Source organism: Crocodylus porosus, unplaced genomic scaffold (genome assembly GCF_001723895.1).
Source record: "Crocodylus porosus isolate Cpor-Errol unplaced genomic scaffold, CroPor_comp1, whole genome shotgun sequence".
Classification (NCBI taxonomy): domain Eukaryota; kingdom Metazoa; phylum Chordata; order Crocodylia; family Crocodylidae; genus Crocodylus; species Crocodylus porosus.
In genome coordinates, this window is record NW_017728911.1 from 28,004,507 (window position 1) to 28,022,492 (window position 17,986).

The following is a 17,986-nucleotide window of genomic DNA, read 5'->3' on the forward strand; positions in this document are numbered from 1 at the left end:
CCCGCAGCCCGGCCGGCCGCACCCGCGGGCGCCGCATCCCCGCCCGGCACAGCCCGCATTAGCATCTCCTCCCAGCCGGCCCCGCCCAGCCTTGAACTTGGCCGTGCTGCCCGCGCCGGCGGAGACAATGCGGGTTGCCCCATTGTCTGGCTTGCGGGTTTCGGCTGGGAAATCAGTCACCTCCGGCATTGTGGAGGGAGCAGGCATGGAATCGGGGCACAATGGGGCGAGCCGGCCCCGCAGGCCCCAAACCGTCCCGGCGAGTATTCATTACAGCGTCTGGCCCAGCCTGTCCCTGCCGGGTTCAGCAGCCCTGCGGAGCAGGCTCGGCCTGGGAAAGATCATTCAGCTGCCATAAGTCAGGGCTGGCTGGGAGCGGGGAGAGGCCTTGCCTCGTTTCCCCCTACCTTGTACAAGCCAGGGACTGGAGGCCTCATAATCTGCTGCTCCCACCCTCAGTTCATTTTTATGCCTTATTTTATTTACAAGAACCGAAGCCCTTCTGCCCATACTCACCCTGTTGCTAGAAGGGACCAAACACACAGCTCATGTTGGTTCGGGAAGCCTTTATTTTAACAGTTTTGCTTGAAACACTTGAAGGGAGGGAATTCCAGCTGCTACCTTTCTCTTACAGGCATAAAGGCCTTTTTGATACCAAGGCTGCTGTACAGGAGGAGCTGGGGTGTCTGCCTACATCGAAACAACCAGCTTGTGGGGAATACATCTATTTTCAAAACAAAGTAACCTCGGGGGCATGAGGTCTTTTCCTCAAAATACAGCGTGCCCGTGACGCTTGCCGCTTCATACATTTCATGTGCAGCTTATTTTGCCAAGAGGAGGAATCTTGTGACCAGAGAGAGTTTAAAAACCTAGGCAGAAGGTAGCATTGGCTCCTGCATTAATTAGCAAACCTGCTATGGCTCAGTCCAACAGAGCAAAATAAATCAGATCCACATAGGGTCCAAGGATGTTGTCTCAATAATAATAATTGCCCTGCAGTAGGAGAGAGGAGAGGGGTGGGACACAGCCAGGGGGTTCTGTGAAAGCAGCAGGAAAGGTAGGCAGGCACAAAAGACTCCCAAGAAAGACTTCTTGCAACACACGCACAACCAAGGTGCTCGCTGCCCCCCAGCCCTCACCCTCCGAAACCCACAAGGGTTGCACACGCCATCCAGAAGCCCTCGAGGCCCGTTGTGGAAAGCAGCCTTTTTTTGGAGCTGTTAGCAAGGGAGTGAGTTGCTGGTAAATTCACAGACACAAAGCGCAGTTTCGGCTCTGGTGAAATCAATGCGTCCCATGTTCTTTACCGTCTCCAATGACAGGAATCTATGGAAAAAGACACAAACAAAGGCCCAGCTGTTACTGCCCACTCCAATGAAAGAATCACGCCCAGAATCACTGCAGCGACCCAGGAACGCGCTGCTGCCATGGATAACGCCAGTGCCCGCTCACGGGGCGTATTTCACAGAAGCATTTCCTTGTCACAGGAACAACCCCCACCCACCCCACACCTACCAAACAGGAGCCCCATCCTCCAACATGCCCAGCATCCCCGGAGGTTCAGCCCAGTGCTGCTGCTCCTGGCCTGTGGCAGGATATAATCCCTCTCTGTGACTGACAAGGCCCCTGTGCCACTGAAACGCTTGGTTCCCTTCCTTCCGGATGGCTCTTTCTTCCATGCCTTCCTGGTAAACCTCCCAGCCTCTTCCCGAGAGGAGCTGAGCCGCTCGGAGATCAGAGGTCCTGCATATGGCCAGCCAGTGGGAGGCGTTACTCTATGTCCTTCCTTCGAAGGCTTTGGGGCACGGGATTACTCGGCATGTCAGAGCCACTAAAGAAACAGCCCTCTGATGTTTTAATCTCCATGTTAACTTTCCCTGGTCTCAAAGCCCTTGTCTGTGGCAGGCCTGTCTGTAGAAAGTGATATTGAGCTATTTAGGCTGAGCCAAAGCTGCTCAAAGGCAGAGTAATCTCATCTCTCTTCCCCTTTCTTGTGGTTTTTCACACTTCTTCCCCTTAGTTTTTGCCTTTTTCTTTCTCTACGTTTTCCCCAGTCCCCAGCACTTCTCTACTGGAATGGACACAGATCCAGTCCTTTGCCTTTGCCTTCCCCTGTTTATTTCCCTGGTTAATTCACATCCACTGGCTGTGCACATGGTGGGCTTGCTCCAGCTCCCAGGTAGATAATTCATCATTCATAACGAACCATTTCATTGGTTTCATTTCCCCCTAAACACATCACATTGTCCTAAGAACCCCGATCTTCTACTCAACATTATTAGTAAAATAATTTTAATGAATATTTTTTGCTCTGTAGCTTTCTGAGAAGTCCCTACAGAGTAGTCAGTGTTTGATTGGTTGTATGTCACATGTTTATGTCTCTGTCTCATGATTGGATCATTGAGTGTAAGGGCTTGAATCATGTGAATATCAGCATTTGTGAATACAGTCTGATTTTCTGGGAGGTTCTCTAATACTTAAAAAATGCTTAAAAAATCTCCCGAGCATTTCTATCCTAAATGTCTTTGCTAGAATAGTCTTTACAAATGTGATGCAAAGCCCCTAGAGTCAATGGAAAGGCTCCTTGCTCTGGATCAGGCCTATAAAGTGAAGAGGAAAGGATTAAATTATGCTTCAAGCACATTCATTTTAAAACTTGATGGCCTCTCTGTCAGTGGGAGGCTTTCTGTATTGGCCTGGTTCTGCTCTGGAGAAGGGTGGTCATGGAAGAGATGTGAGCAGAAGTGAAATGCCAGGAGATGCAGGGCCAGTGAAGTCACTGGACAGCACCTGTTACCTCCAACTGCATTTGGCCTCTCTCTTAGTGCAAGCATCCCATCCTGATCCAAAATCTGCCAGAATCAGTGGGACCCTCTGCAGGCTTCCACGGCTAAGGATCGGGCCCTACCTGCCCAATTCAGCTAGATCTCTTTTCCTGCTCCTGCCATGGGCAGTATGGCTCCCTCTGCCCATGGTGATGGCCCCCTGCTGATCTCCATTTGGATCACACTCTGTTGCTCATTTAGTTTCTTGTAGGTCTTACTAAGCAGCGATTTCTGCTTTGCTCACTCTCCCACCTCGTGGATTTTCATCCTGTGAACCCAGAGGCAGATGAAGATTTCTGAATAACTGAATAGCCACCTAGAGAGGTCACTTTCAAAGGAAGAAGGAAAAAGAAGCACGCATCTTAGTGGGTTTCCTAGATAACGTCTCTAGGTTTGAAAATGCGGGAGAAGCAGCGCTGCTGATGATCAGTGGCCTCCCTCCCCTCCATCCGGTAGTCTGCCTGGGCTTGCTACTGCCTGAAGAAGGCACATCTCCTATGCAAGCAGAGGGACATTGGAATAAGATGTGTTTGCTCTGAAAGCAGCTCAGCTCTCGGCTCCCTTGGGGAAGTTTGCACCTTTGTGCACATGATGAAAACTTGAGGTAGGGGAGGGGAGGAGCGTGGGGAGGACTGGACAGGTTTGAACGTGATCCACCTCTTCCAGAGGGCTTCAGAAAAGCCAAACTCTGTTGCAAATACTGGCCCTGCCTGGTGCACAGCCACAGACCTCCGTCTCTCTTTATATGGGAACCCATGAATAGGAAACACTACAATATCATTCCTACATTGGCCTGAGACCCTGATCAGTCAGTGTTGGGAAACACAGAAGCCCAGTGGGGACTGATCCCAAGCTGGGTAGATTGTCCATGCTCTTCCAAGGACTTTGGATTGGGCCCTTAGTGAGGATGAACAATAACTTTGCGGGTTTTGTCCTTTACATAAACGAAAAAGTAGATAATTGCAACAAATTGTCCACTCTCTGCCTTGGCCTGAGCCATGGGGATAGGCCAGGGACTTTGTCTCATTATTTTCATTTTTTCTAGAAAATCAGCTCAGTGTTTTGCTAAGCTTTTGTGGGTCTTTAAAAAATCTCTCCCACCCCTCACACCTTGCTCAGGCGGCTCTGACAGCAGCACAGGTAGCACTTGAGGGGGGAGAGGACCAGAATATGAACCACAATAACAAATACATGAGGGGCTTTTCTGCCTAAGCAGATTCCTTCCCTCTGCTAATTTCCTATTCATGCCCTTTGGAAGGAGGGACTCTGCCCCTCCTCCTCGCCTCACCCCATCGACCATTTCATAGACTCATAGGGAGAAACTTTCTGGACAATTTAATCTCTCCAGGGTGTTACTTAGCAAAACCCTTTTCACTGTCAATTTTTTTTCAGCTTCCCCTCCTTCCCCTTATTTTCCTTCCAGTCTCGATTGAATTTTGCAAGCCCCTGATATCTTTCTTTCTGTACAGACACACGCTGCTTATGCAAATAAGAGCCTTTCATACTCCCTCCCTGGCTCAAGACCTCCAACTTGAATGTGACCAAAAGCTGTGTTCTCCCCTGCTAACTCCTTAGCACAATTACACCTCCATTCTGCTCCAGGGGCCTGGGGAGGGAAAAATCATTTTAAACTAATAACACGTGCTGTTTGCCTTGGATAATTACAAGGGAGCTTCAGATTCTAAGAGCTATGAAATATTCCATTCAGTAGAGTAGGAAGGGAGGCCAAGAGTGTTATGCCTACACAGCATGTTTTATCTTCTGCACTAGAGGTGTGTGTGCGTGTGCATGTGTGCGCATGTGTCTGTGCGCATGGATGTGAGTTTGTGTGTGTGTTATATATAAATCAGGACACTGCCTAGGTCTTTCACTCATCCTGTGCTAATGCAGCCAGGCAATCATTTACATTTTATAAGCGCGAACCTTCTTTTCCGTGCTTTGGGCTATTGGAGGTAGGGAAATGCAACTGACATTTTCTTATCTCAAATTACAATTTCCTGCAAATATCAAGATACTAAGAACATTGGCAATCTGAGATCCCAATGCAGCGAGTGCCTACGCTGTCACTGACACACGCACTGAGCAATAGAAAGGGACCCAGGACTGAGAGGTTGGAGATGCTGGGGAGGAAGGACATCCCATGGGCCGAAGCCAGGCTAATAGGGCCTCCTGTCTGAATAGCCTTCATGCAGTCATTGTCCCCCTTCCTGCCTTGTCTCCCGGGGAAGTTTATGCAGAGGGTTTTGCAAGGGCAAGGAGGAGGAGGGGAGTTTGCACCAAAAGCACCCGGGAATGTGTCAAAAGAGGGAGAGAAAGAAAGAAGAAGAAGAAGGGAGACAGAGAGTGGGAACGTCAAGGACCCCTGACTAATGAATAGCAAGTTTGCCCTTGAACCTCACTGGGCTTCGCCATTCCCAGGCTCCAAACAAGGGCTGAGGCATGCCTGAGCCCAGCTGCAGGGGGACTGGGCTATGGTTCATCTCAGACACTTTGACAGGCCAGGCCTTTTCCCTGCATAGCTCAGACTTGCCTAACTGCTCCCCTGGCAACAGCTCAGTGCAGGAACCTAGGCTGAGGCCCTGTCTGCTGCATATAGAAGCAAAGAGGAGGAGGGGAGCTGGCTTGGAGAAACTAGCTGGAGACCCTGTTAACCCATCAAATGCTGGGCACCCATTATCACCAACCTATGCACCCTCCCTCTCACCATGCAGGTGCATGGATTTGTCTTGCATGAGGCTTTGCAGCCATTGCAGTGCTTTGTCCAAGCTTTAGTTGGGTGTTATGGACTTAATAACAGCCAAGCTAAGGTCAACGTGTTCTCTTAACCTGGCCCTGCCAGGTTAGATTTGAAAATATGGATGACCTTGGGACGTGGTTAAGACATTGAGCTGGGATTCAGGAGACTCAGACTTGTACCAACATGAACTCAGAGCCTCTGCTGTGAAATGGGGACAAGGGCATTTTCTACTTCATGAGGGATCCTCTGAATCTTGGACTCTGTGCTGATGAGGGTTGTATAAGCAGGTGCACTTCTGTCAGGTTTCTTCTTTTTAATCAGTTGTGAGAGATAGACATGTGTACCTGGTGCTGGGAACCTGGTGACAGTAACCACAGCAAGGCTTCTAAATTGTTGCAAAGCCCTGTAGGTATGAATGGTGCGCTAGCCTTGCCCCAGTCCACCCACCATCACAGCTTTGCTGTACAGCAGTTCCCCTGTGGCTGTCACCAGAACGAGAACTATTTGACACATGGATGGGAGACCTCTCATCCATCACTCAGGTGCTGCAAGCATTGCTAGTGCTCACGGGGCAGGTGGTCCAGTTGAGTCAGCACCGCCCAAGGACCTCTGACTCTAGGCTGAGGATTGTGCAGCCTTTCAGACAGGGAAAAGGAAGTCTCCAGTCATCTGTGGTAGCAAAGCTCCTGGGCCAAATTCCAGTGAAGGAGATTGCATTTTGCCTACTTAAATTGATCTGGAAAAGTAATTTATCATGACCCACCTGCAAAGTCACTGTGTTATGCTGCTGGTGGAGAATGATTGCTATTTCCATCCCACAGCTGGATGCAGCTAAGCAGGGGGTGAATCATCCCTTCCTACTGGAATCTGTTCAGCCCTCTGCCTCCGGATTCATCCCCCTGTTATTTCACAAGGAGTTTTGAATACTTCTGTCATGGGCTCTTCCCCTCTCTGCTTTCTCCCTTGAGATCTTCAGAGGACCCCTGTCAACCTACAGAGAATCTTATTTCCTGGTATGATCCTACCTCCTCCGGGTTTTCTTCTCCTGGGAATCTGGCATCCATTCCTGACCTCTGGACTCTACTGGCCTCTGGAGCCAACCATTCAGCTCTTTAAGCATCACTCTTCCAGCTCTGAAAATCTCCCTTCACCATCTCCAAGAGGTTCTCTGCCAATTTCTTTTTCATTCACCAGCAATACAAATCATTCACCTCGCTCCTCTGCCTCCATCTCTCCCACCCCCTCTCTACCCAGTGGCTTGAGCCTCACATGCTCTGTCTTTTTCCTGAGTTCCCCTCACAGACCAGGCCCTAAGTACTCATTGCTCACTGGCCTGTGGGCCCCTCATAGCACAAACATTTCTTTACTTTTGGATAGTTCCTGCTTCCCATCTTTGTCCTCAATCACGGGTGTTTTAACTAACTTCATTTCACCCATCTCCCTCATGAGACATCCAGCTGTTTCACTGGCAGAAGGCAGAGCAGGATTGCATCTTTAGAGACCAACCAGTTCAGCAAGGCATAAGCTTCCATAAGCAACAGGCTATTTGGTCAGATGCTAGGTGGTTGCCAACGAAAACACATGCCTCTGAACCAATCAGTCTCTGTAGTGGCACCCTTCCCTGCCTCCTGCCTGACTTCAGACTAACAAGGCTAACCACCCTGGCTGCATTCAATGCCTCCAAGTCCCAGTGACACACACTGTCCCTGGTTGCATCCCTTAGCTATATCGCCTTTTCAGTGCCTCCACACATGCTTACAGAACTCTCCAAACTCAGCAGTACCACAGCCCTTCCAGCTCCCTCTTCTGTGCGTCCTGTTAGGAAACTCCCATCCCATCCCCTGAAATGAATCCTTCCTTTAACCCCTTCCACATAGTTCTCCTCTTCACTTAAAGGCCCAGGAAGCCAACAAGAAGCATTTTCCTTAAAGGATTCACTTTGCTGTTTCACAAACTAGCAAAACAACCAGCAGGCTCTTCCTGGGCAGGTCAGGCACACATCCATGTCCTCTCTTTATTACACTATTATCAGTTGTGTACTACAAAGATTCTGTAGATCCTCCAGCTGATCCCATCCAGATCTCATATGCTGCCAAAAAAATCTTTGCACTGATGTAATAATCTAAAGTAATCTAAGAAGTTGACGGTACTGTACAAAGATCAGTATTATGGTAGACTTGGAGAAACTGAGGCACAGAGTGAGTACAAGAGGGTCAGAAAGCAGGGCTATTCACTTTGATGAAGTTGCATTACTTGTACTAGACTTACATTTAGCTCAGTGAACCAGTATCAGAGGAGACATTAGATCCCAGGGGTTCTGGTCCCTATTTTTAATCACTAGGACTCTTGGATTTTCTCTATACTTTAACTGTACTTTAACTTGTTCTATGTGCTAAACATTGACAGAAGCAGCTTAAAGGAGGAGACCCATCTTTTCCTTCCAAGCTTAAACTCTGATGTTTTCCCTAGATGCAGAAATGAGTTTTAAGGGACCTCTGAGATGACAGGCCCTTGCAAATATGCATACAACTTGACCTGCATTCTCTTGACTGATCTGGGGTCACACAGATTATAATCCTGTGTTCACCTTATTGGTTTTTTTACACATCCCCCACAAAGTGTCATAGTGTGGCCTGGCTGTTGATGGGGAGACAGGCAGGCAATTCAACAAAAAAAAATAGCACCCCCAAAACACCAAGGGTGGCTCTTTCATTCAGGTAAGGCTAGGTGGCACAACACCACTTTGCATTAAATACTTGCAATTCCTTACCCAGTTTGCATGCTCAGTTCCCAGCACTGTGTGCACCAACTAAGTACATGTGTATGCAAACAACCACTCATGTATGCCCAACCATGGCAGTTACAGGCAAAAGTCAGGTGTGCAATTGTATATACAAATATACACTTGCAGTCTTGGGCACACAATATCAAAAACCTGCCCTTTGGGGACTTCACTGGTAGAAGCAACTTGAGACTTCCCTGTATGCCATCAGGCAAAACCCTTGCCTGAAGTGCTCAGCTGTGCAGTAGGTGGATTTAAGGATGTATAGCAAGGATGAGAGACCTGTGCAGTGAAGGACAATGCATATGTCACCGATCACCCCCTGTACCACAAGCAAATCATAGCAAACCAGGGCCACATCAACCCTGTTTGAGTTCTGGGACCTCAGAAGGGACTGGCTTGTTCCATACCTGACATCCAGCCTGTACCAATGCAGCATGCAGGCAAGAGTGCTCCCATCTATTCCATCCTCCTAACACCTAGCTCCACCATCCATCGTCCCCTCACATCACACCCAAAATCCAGGCAGCACTGCCTACCCCTGCACTACACTACAGAAGACGGGTCTAGAGCATGAGCCCTCAGATCAACTGACCGCCCCGACACACAACTCCCATCTGACACAGGCAAGTCCCCTTCACTGCACTAACCCAGCCAGGCAGGAGAAGGCCCTGCCCAGCTCACTAGCAAGGCCCAGTACTGCCAGGGTTGTTCGGGGCAGAACTTGGAGTTGAAGTCAATGCCAAATGCTTCAGTAAAACAGAACTGCCCCTTCATTCTGGCTGCCTCAGCCCTACACCAAACAAAGGCCCAAACAGCCCTGTCCCAATGACTGGGCTCTCCAATTAAACCGGTGTAAAACCACAGATCAGTCAAGGGATGTTCCCGGGACGTCAGGCTGCCAGTGGGATGGGGCTGGCTTACCAACTGGGGAAGGAGACAGGCTGGAGAGGCTTTTTTCATGATTCTGTCATGAGGAAAAGCCCAAGTCTGCCGGCATGGAGCTGCCTTCTGCAAAAGCATTTATGATACTCTCCCCCCTCCACACACACTTTGGTTCATATTCCAGCTGAGAAGTCAGAGGCATTGACTTGTGAAAAAACTCCACCAGGCCTTTTCCTGCATTGTCAGGAAGAGAAACTCAAGTCCCATAAATCATGTAGGGAATTGACTCCTTGCTGAAAGCACCTATATGTGCCACTGGGGCTCAAACTAGAGCGAGATATGGAGGGAATGAGGAGATGGACGCTGCTTGCTTGCCACTCTCTGGATCCTGCAGAGCCAGTGCACAACACTCTCTGGTCAGGACCATCTTGGCTAGGGCTGAAATTGCCTTTCACAGACCATAAACATTTCCCTTGAGAATGATTATTTTGGCTTTGTAATGGTTCTGACTGCAGCAAAGGGCAGTACAATTTTGTTAAGGGAGGATGCTTTGGCATCACCCCCCTGGGCCCCCACTCAGCTACACACTGTTCTGCCCTGCTAGCTAGCACACACACAGGGTGATCTCCTGCCCTCCAATGAAGGTGAAAGCAAAGCTATGGGCAGCTGCACTGGGCCAGGGTTTCACCGTCAGGCTTGTTATTCAGGAGCTGAATGCAGAAGCTCCCAGCAGGAGCATGGTGCATGAGCCTGCCTGCCCCGTGTTGTTGCCAGCTTCCTTGGTACAAGGGACAGGAACATTAAGATTGCCCGGCAGTCTGTCTCTGTAGCATGGCTGCACACTCACCTACCTGCACAGAGCCTGGGGCAGCTAGGGTAGGGGACACAGCTTTGGGGTGGAGCCTCTGTATGCAATTTCTGGCACTTCCTCTCATCCCCTTCAAAAGACCCCACGAAAGCAGGATATTCAGTACATACAACACAAGGGGGTCACATAGGACCAGGCCTCCCCCTCCATGCTGAACTCTGCCTTCATCAGCTGAGTAGCTCTTGACAGAGGGCCTGATCCTGCATCTGTTGATTTCTGTGCAGAATCGGGAGGAAAGCTGGCTCCCGCCAGCACTGGAATTGCACAGTGCTTAGAACTGGGGAGCAAGGGCCTGCAGGTTGAACCGTGAGCCCAATCAGTGCAAGACAAAGCCCCATGCATACATCTGGAGGCAGATCACATGGATATGGAGAGGGCTTCACCCTAGCAACTGCATTTCCCCATTTAGTCTCACCTGCCACCCATGGGCCAGGTATTCCTGCCCAGGAAAGGCACTGGTACCTGCAACCCATCCCAGCCAACAAAATGATTTTTCCCTCCCCAGCCCACTGAGGTTGGCTAGCACCTCTGCTTCTCTGGCTGTGCAGTCCCCAGGCTTCTCTTGGCTTTATGATTTTTGAAGGTGATTGTTTGCTGCCAGGGAAGGATGGCACCTTCCTAGACTGGGAGACTGAAAGCCCCTCACCACAGAAGGGCGGCACAGCTGAACTTCCCAGACACACTGCCCTGTACCAGTGTGGTACGACCAAGGCCCCTCTGCTGTGTCTTTCATGAGGGCTCAGTTAGCATGAGAGGAGTCTTTGCCCCCAGGAGACAGGCTGAGATTGTGGGACTCATTCACACATGCCAAACCACGGTCTCACAGCAAGAACATCATGATTTGGGCTGGATTCCCACTTGTGACCCAGATGAGGGATGCTCCAGATCTCCTTGCTAGCTCCCCAAGGCTGAGCTTGACTTCCTTGGGTTTTAGGGCTCTCGGTTTGTTTTTTGAGGGCGACAGAGGCATTTGGGCCACTCCACACCAAATCATCCCCAAGGCTAAAGGAACACAAGGGGCCCAATTCAGCCCTGTTGATAGCACAGCAAAGTCAACAGGAGTCAGCTACTTGTGCTGCGGCTCAAGCTAGCCCTGCTTTTGATCAATGCAGCTCCTCTGTGTTGGCTGTGAAATGGGCTAGTGAATCCGGCTGTTTTTCCCTTCCTTTTTTTTTCTTCCCCTCCTTTTCCGCACCATAAGCAAAGTCCTAATAAAGCTCCCATCCCCACTGCCATCCCTGCACCATGCTCCCAGCAGCAAAGAGATGCAAAGCCACGCTTGGAATCTGATTCCCCAGCTTTAAGCGCTGCTCTGCCAGCAAAGTGCGACTTGAAAGCTCCCCTGTCACAGTTACAAAGCTCAGAACAGCCCTTCCTCGGATAATCACGCTTATCTCCAGATTAAGAAAGAGAGAGCTGCAGCTGAGGCTGGTCACATGGGCTGGGATGTGGGCAAATCTCTTTTAAACAATCCCCATATAGCGGTGACCTCCACCACCGCCAAAATATACAGCCCCTCATTCCCACTTTAATATCCAGCTCCGGAGACATGAAAGGGCATGTGACAAGGGGACACCTACAGGGTAGTGAGGGAAGAAGGACAGGAACATAGGGACAGAAGATGGGAGAGCAGAGAAGATAAAGGGATGGGAATCTAGAGTATGTGAGCAGGTTGCTCGGGGAAGAGGATGAGAACGAGATGGAGGAGATGGGGAAGAAGAAGGGGCTGGCCCGGGAGGAAGTGTCAGAGATCTGTGCTATGCTTCGTGCACATGGATTAGTGGTCTCCAGCTTAGTTCCTCCTGCCCTGCCCTCGCTGGCACTCTTGTCTGACTACGTGACTCCAGCCCTGCCAAGCGGCCTTGGGCAGGGAGCGGTGTTACCCACTTTGCTGTCCCGGATTCATTAAGAGGCTTTGCTTGCATGGAAGCATTTATCCTACCAGGAAGAGTCTCCAGGAGATGAACCTGGTAAAGAATTGTGACAAAGTGATTTGTGCTACACTGTGATGGGGTATGGGGCTTGAGGGGGGAATTACATAGAGGCAGGCCAAGCCAGTGAGGTGTCAAAAGAGAAGGAAGGGCTGGGGGCGTGCATGCCCCCCTGGACCCATCTCTAGGCAGGCATGTGTCCTGAAGCAGGGCACAGGCAGAGAGCTGATTTCTAGGGAAGTTTTCCTTTGCCCATCCAAGGTCTTATTTGCAATTAGAATTGAATGGACAATGAGTAAATTCAGAGTTGGGGCTTTCCTCTGGGCAGGACAGGCCTTGCATCCCATACCTGGAGTCAGACCCATGCTGATCTCTTGCCCTGGTCAGTCTGGCTTTCTGAATTAAGTGGTGTCACTTTTTCTTGAGCACTTTCTGAGACTGACACCCACCACCGGAGCTTGGAATTAGTACTGGTCCTCCAGGTACCCAAATACACCAAGAGCCAAGGCCTCCAGACACCATCAAAAATGATGTACCTGTGTAAGAAGCGGACAGAAGGTGCCTATGTGTGGCTAGGCCCTCCAGTCACACATCCCATTGGCCTTGGCAGGTCCTACAGGTGCAAGGTCCAGCAAATCCCAGAATGGGATTGTGGTCCAAAAGACAGACCTCTCACTCTTGGCTTTATGAGCTAGCACTAAGTAAATGATTCACTGAAATTATTTATCTGATCAGTTTTCAAGTTATCCTCTATCATGTCTGAACTGACACAAATTTGCTCAATATTCTTTCATCATCATCTTATCATGAGCCCTGCAACATTTAGTATATTTTTACAGACTCAGCTCCTGGAATCCTGTGGTTTAGGGAGAAATGCAGCTTGCGCTGTAACACATGGGAGTGTTTGGCCCCCCACTAAAGACTCAGAAATCAAATGCAAATATAAAGAACACAATGCTCATTTTACAGATAAAGGTAATCTCATAATATGTGGGGCCTGGCTCAGGATTTTTAAGCCTTTGGGCCTGGCCATGCAGATATTCACAGCAGTTCAAATGGTTTGTGGGCATGCAGATTACTTATTACTCATAGCCTGAGATCAGTCATCTACTGGTAAGCAACGCAGTATTGCCTTTTTGTTCTCAGACAGAAGGATCAATGCTCTGAAAGCAAGAGGCATCCCCTTTTTTGCCCATCAATTATCCACACACTTTACTAGTTGTCCAATGAAGCTATTATACAAACAGCAGAGAGGTTTTTTTCCAGAAAGGCCAGGTGACCACACACTTGGAGATCCCCTGCACAGATGACCATTGCTACAGGCCCAGAACCATTCACAAAGGCTCTTCCCAACCCACACAAAATATTCCCTTCCATGCAGTCTCACCTCCATGGCTGGGACTATCTCAGCTCCCTGTCTGTCACACCCTTGCAGTACAGGTGAAAGCAACACCTAGGAAATCCCCCAGTTTGGCTGCGCTAATAGATTCTCATTGGTTTGTGTGAACCGTGACCTCCAGTCCAAGCTCCCAGGCCCTTTTCTAACTAGGCAGGGTCAAATCCAGTTACTGACTAGCCCAAGAAAGCATTCATTTAAAGAGGTTCCATCCAGAGAAGGCCACCATCCAAAGTGACTTTCCAAGGCAGCCTAGTGAGCACAAGTATGGTAAAAGCTGCCCGTCATTGGTTACTACCAAACGATTCGACAAATGCTCAAGCCCCAGGGGCTGCAAGGGTTAGACCTGGGAAGAGAGGAGCCTGCATGTGTGTAGAGCTGATAAAGAGGTCTCAGGAAGCCCTCCCAAACTTCTCACGGGAAGAAGCAGCTGGAGAAAGGCGTGTCATGAAACCAGGGGGCTTGCTCCTCCGCTTCGTTCTTGGCAGCTAACCCCCTGTGAGCTGCTGCGAGGGAGGGGGCAGGTGCATGTCATGGCAACCAGGTTCTGGCAAATACTAGACACAGCCCCTTGCACTTGAATGTGTCCCCTGCACCGTCTCCTGCAGAGAGAGATCTCTGCAAACCTGTTCCCACACTGGAGCTGGCAACCAGGTCTTTAGGCCAGCCTGGTCCTGTCCTACCCACCCCCTTACAAATGCCCAGGGTCTCACAAGGGCCCAGTCCAAAGCCCATTGGAGTCATGGAAAACCTTGGCTCTCCTGCCTGGATCAAGGGAACCTGCTCTTCTCAGCCATTTTTCTTTGCCTACAGGAGTCCTTTTTTTCTCCAGCTGTGAGAGCCATGCGAGTCCCACAGGCTGATTTCCATCCTTACCTCACTAAGTCCTTCCTGCTCACCACCCAGGGGTTGCAGCACTTTTGTTCCACCATTCCCCACCTTTCCTATGCTGCTTCCTCGGCTCTGCCCTGCTGTGCCATTCCCCTCCTTGTGCTCTCAGCTTTGCACCCGCTGTCATGCTGCTCCTTTGCAGACAATGGACTCCCTGTATTGGAAGCAGGATTCAGTGAGAACAGGAACGGGGGGGGGCACACTTGCAAATCAGGGGTGAAATCTGGGCTCCACTGAAGCCAAAGGCAAAATTCCCTTGGACTTCAGGGCCAGGATTTCAGTTCTAGAGTCCATGTTGCACTGCAGCGGGACAACCTAGAAACACCTTCTGCTCCAAACAGGATGTAAATCAGCCACCTATACCCCCTTTCTTTCACAATGCAGTAGTAATACAGCAGCAGATGTATAGAGAAAAAGCCTTTCAAAAGGTTTCTCATAAATTTACTTATTACCTGTTTACACTTTGCTTCCCAAATCTGTACATATTCTGTGTCTCTAGAAGCAAGGGGATGCAAAAATTAACTTATAAGCTAAATTTTACATCCTTTCATCTATAGTATTGGATCCCCCCCATGAACATGTGCATATGTATATTTACATCTATATGTGTGTATGAGTGTATCTGGGGATGTGTGCACATACGCATACACGTACATTCTCTAATGCTAAATAGAATTAATTTGTGCTATATTACATACTATGGTGCCAAGGTGGTAGAAGGCCTTTTCCTGCCCCTGGTGATTAATGAGTCTATCCCAAACACATCCTGATAAAGCCTTTACACCACACCAAATCTCTTCTCTCTCTACACCTCTTGTTCTGCTTTTTCCACTGCTTGTCTGTTCTCCCCACTCTTCCCTTCTGCATCTGCAGACTTCATCTCCTTTAAGATATTCTCATTATTTTCACTGGATTTTTCACATGTCTTTTCTGAGTAGTAGGCTGGGTTTTTGGCATTAATGTTTTGCGTGCCTGTTGTGTGTGTGTGTGTGTGTACAAAGATCTGTGCAGTGCTACTAGAAATAACTATCTTTTATAGGGACTGGGAGGAGGACATGTGGGGGGAAAAAAGACCAGCAAACAAGGAGGCAAAACAGAAGAGAAATACAAAGAAAGCAAATTAAACGCTTTTATTTTTTTTTTAAACCTGTCCTGAATTTTCAACTAAAATATCAGATCACATTTCCACATAGTCCAACACTGAAGACACAACCTGCACCCCCCTCTCTGGAAACTCTGGAGTCACTTTAACCTTAACCCTTTCTTTTTACGGCCCCTCACTGCTCAATTATCCAAGTCTGCTGGGCTCCATTCAGCACACGTCCTATACTCCACCTCCAAAGTTCCCTTCATCCTCCCCCACCATTAAAACAGCTTTCGCCAATGGAAGGACGACAAACATATTCATTGGCACCTTATCAGACATGCATGCAAAACTAATTAACATGGGGAGACATGCAAGCTGCCATCCAGCCGCACATACGCACACACACATACACACACAAGGCAAGCCTTGTCTAGGGGGGGACATTCAAAAGGCTTTGTCACTAATTTAGGCATCTGTCTCAGTCTGGTCTGGTCCTCCTGGCTGGGCGAGGGTTGTGTTTTTTTTTCCCACCCCATTTGACAATGCTGGGAACATGCCCAGAGACCCCTCATTCAAATCACCCCTTGACAATGGTCTCATTGTGTGAGCATATAGAAAAAGGAGAGGATGGGGAGAGGGAGGAGGAATTAAAATGTGAACCCAAGAAAGTGTTTACTAACACAACCCCTGCAGCTGCCCAGTCCCCTCCCCTCCCTCAGTCCCCCCTACCCCCAGCCTCAAGAAAAACAGGCTCAGGGAAGGGCCTGAGGAGTGGGGAGGCTCCCGAGGAGATTTCAGGCTGGGGGAGACAGGCCAAGGTGTTTATAGACACCAGAGAAAACAGCATTAGGCAGTTGGGGCTGGAGATGGGTGTTACTGGTTTAGGAAGGACTTTGGAGGCTGGGGACTCTTGAAGTGGGGGGAAAAGAGGGCTGGTGAGATGTTATAGACTCAGAAAGGAACAGCTCGGGACCTGGACCCATGTCGCAGCAATCCCGGGCTTTCCTCCTGGGACGCTTTTCAGCACTGCTGCTGGCTAGCAGAAAGTGAGAACAGGAAGGAAGGGGAGAGCTGGGAAGGCTGAGGAGGCTCCGCCAGGCTGCGCAAGGGAGCTGGGTTCTCTCTCTCAAGGCTTTTGGTTTCTTCCTTTTTCCAGAAAATTAAGTGACAGGACGGGATGTTAGAAAAATGCCCCATTGCCCTGTATAGGTGCCGGGTTTGGGGATGTAGCACACATGGGTCTCAGCAAGCTGGCCTGTGTACATTTGTCTGGACAGTCAATCTCTGCATACAACCTGCTTGGAAATGCCCACAGCTCTTCAGAGCTAAAGGAAAGCAGAGGGACAAAATACCCCAGGTATGCAAATGCGCATGCACAGGACACCCCGAGGGAAGCAGACAAAGAGCCTTCCAGGGAGGGAAGAGGACAGACACATACGTTGGGGCTGTGCCCACTAGTTCCGCAGAGCCAAACAGCCAAGCCCTTTTATTTAGGGCTGCACTTTACTCCCTTGGGGAACCCTTTGCAAGGCCTGTACAAATACAAGGTCTGCTCCTTTTCATCTACCTCCTAGATCCCATCTTGGGTTATATCAGATCAGTTGAGGCTTCCTGAGGTATTTAAAACTCCACAATGGATGAGCAAAAGCAACACAACATCACCCCGCTGAGCAAGCACCCCCAAGCTTGAACCGAGCAACCTTTTCCTGTCAATTGGTTTAACAAGTTGAGAGCTGTTCGTGGCTTCTCCAGGAAGGGCCAAATTCCCTATTTGAGCAATATGTCTCCTGGTTTTTGTCTGTGAACCTGGATCAAGTGACTGGAATGCACGCTCGCACGCTGGCAGCAAAGCCAGTTGAGGGCAAATCTTAGCCAAATGTTCAGGAGCACAAGAATTTGGGGCAACTTTTGTTTTCCATGGATATCCTAGCAAGCACAAAATCAAGTCACTCGGACAAACACTGGTCAGAAAGGGGTGTGCGTAAGTAACATGCACACACACACACACACACACACACGTGTAACAAGAAGCTTATGCCAAGCAATCAGATCTCTGGCTTTTACTCACACAAATATCCCTGAATGGTTTTATTGTCACGTTTCCCCTGCTCTAATACCTAGGCATAAACCTATAGGCACACACTGCCACACAAACGTACAAGAACAGAGTTATATTTGTCATTAATGCAACGCAGACACCATGCGAAACAAAACCGTGCAGACAGCAGCTTGGCATGGCTCGACATAGGGATGCCGGAGAAAAGACTTTAAGAGCCAAAGGAAGCTGTTACAGCTGCAGTTCCACAGTGCTTCCTTCAGCTCACATTTCCATGGCTGTCCATTTGGACCATGGGACTGAAGTCAGTTGAATTACTTTAGGTTTTAAACTGGTGTAGCTGGAAACAGAACTTGCTCAATCCTGGGCCCAGTCCTTAGCCCCCCTCACAAGATGTCATCCCCCTGGACCCTTCAGGGGTGACTGAAAACCATATTTAAATTACTTGCCTGACTAGGGAAACCACACTTGAAAATGCCACAGCCTATGTGATGAAGCATCGGATGAAATGAGCTCAGGCTCACAAAA

General features: G+C 49.3%; 1 long non-coding RNA gene across 1 annotated transcript in view; it reads right to left on the minus strand.

Moving 5' to 3' along the window:
• Positions 1-546: 546 nt before the first annotated feature.
• The window catches only part of LOC109309112, a 35,301-nt gene continuing 17,861 nt past the window's right edge, over positions 547-17,986 (minus strand). Inside the window, exon 3 of the long non-coding RNA XR_002100790.1 lies at positions 547-1,326. This is a non-coding gene — a long non-coding RNA (uncharacterized LOC109309112). The remainder of the gene's footprint in view (positions 1,327-17,986) is intronic.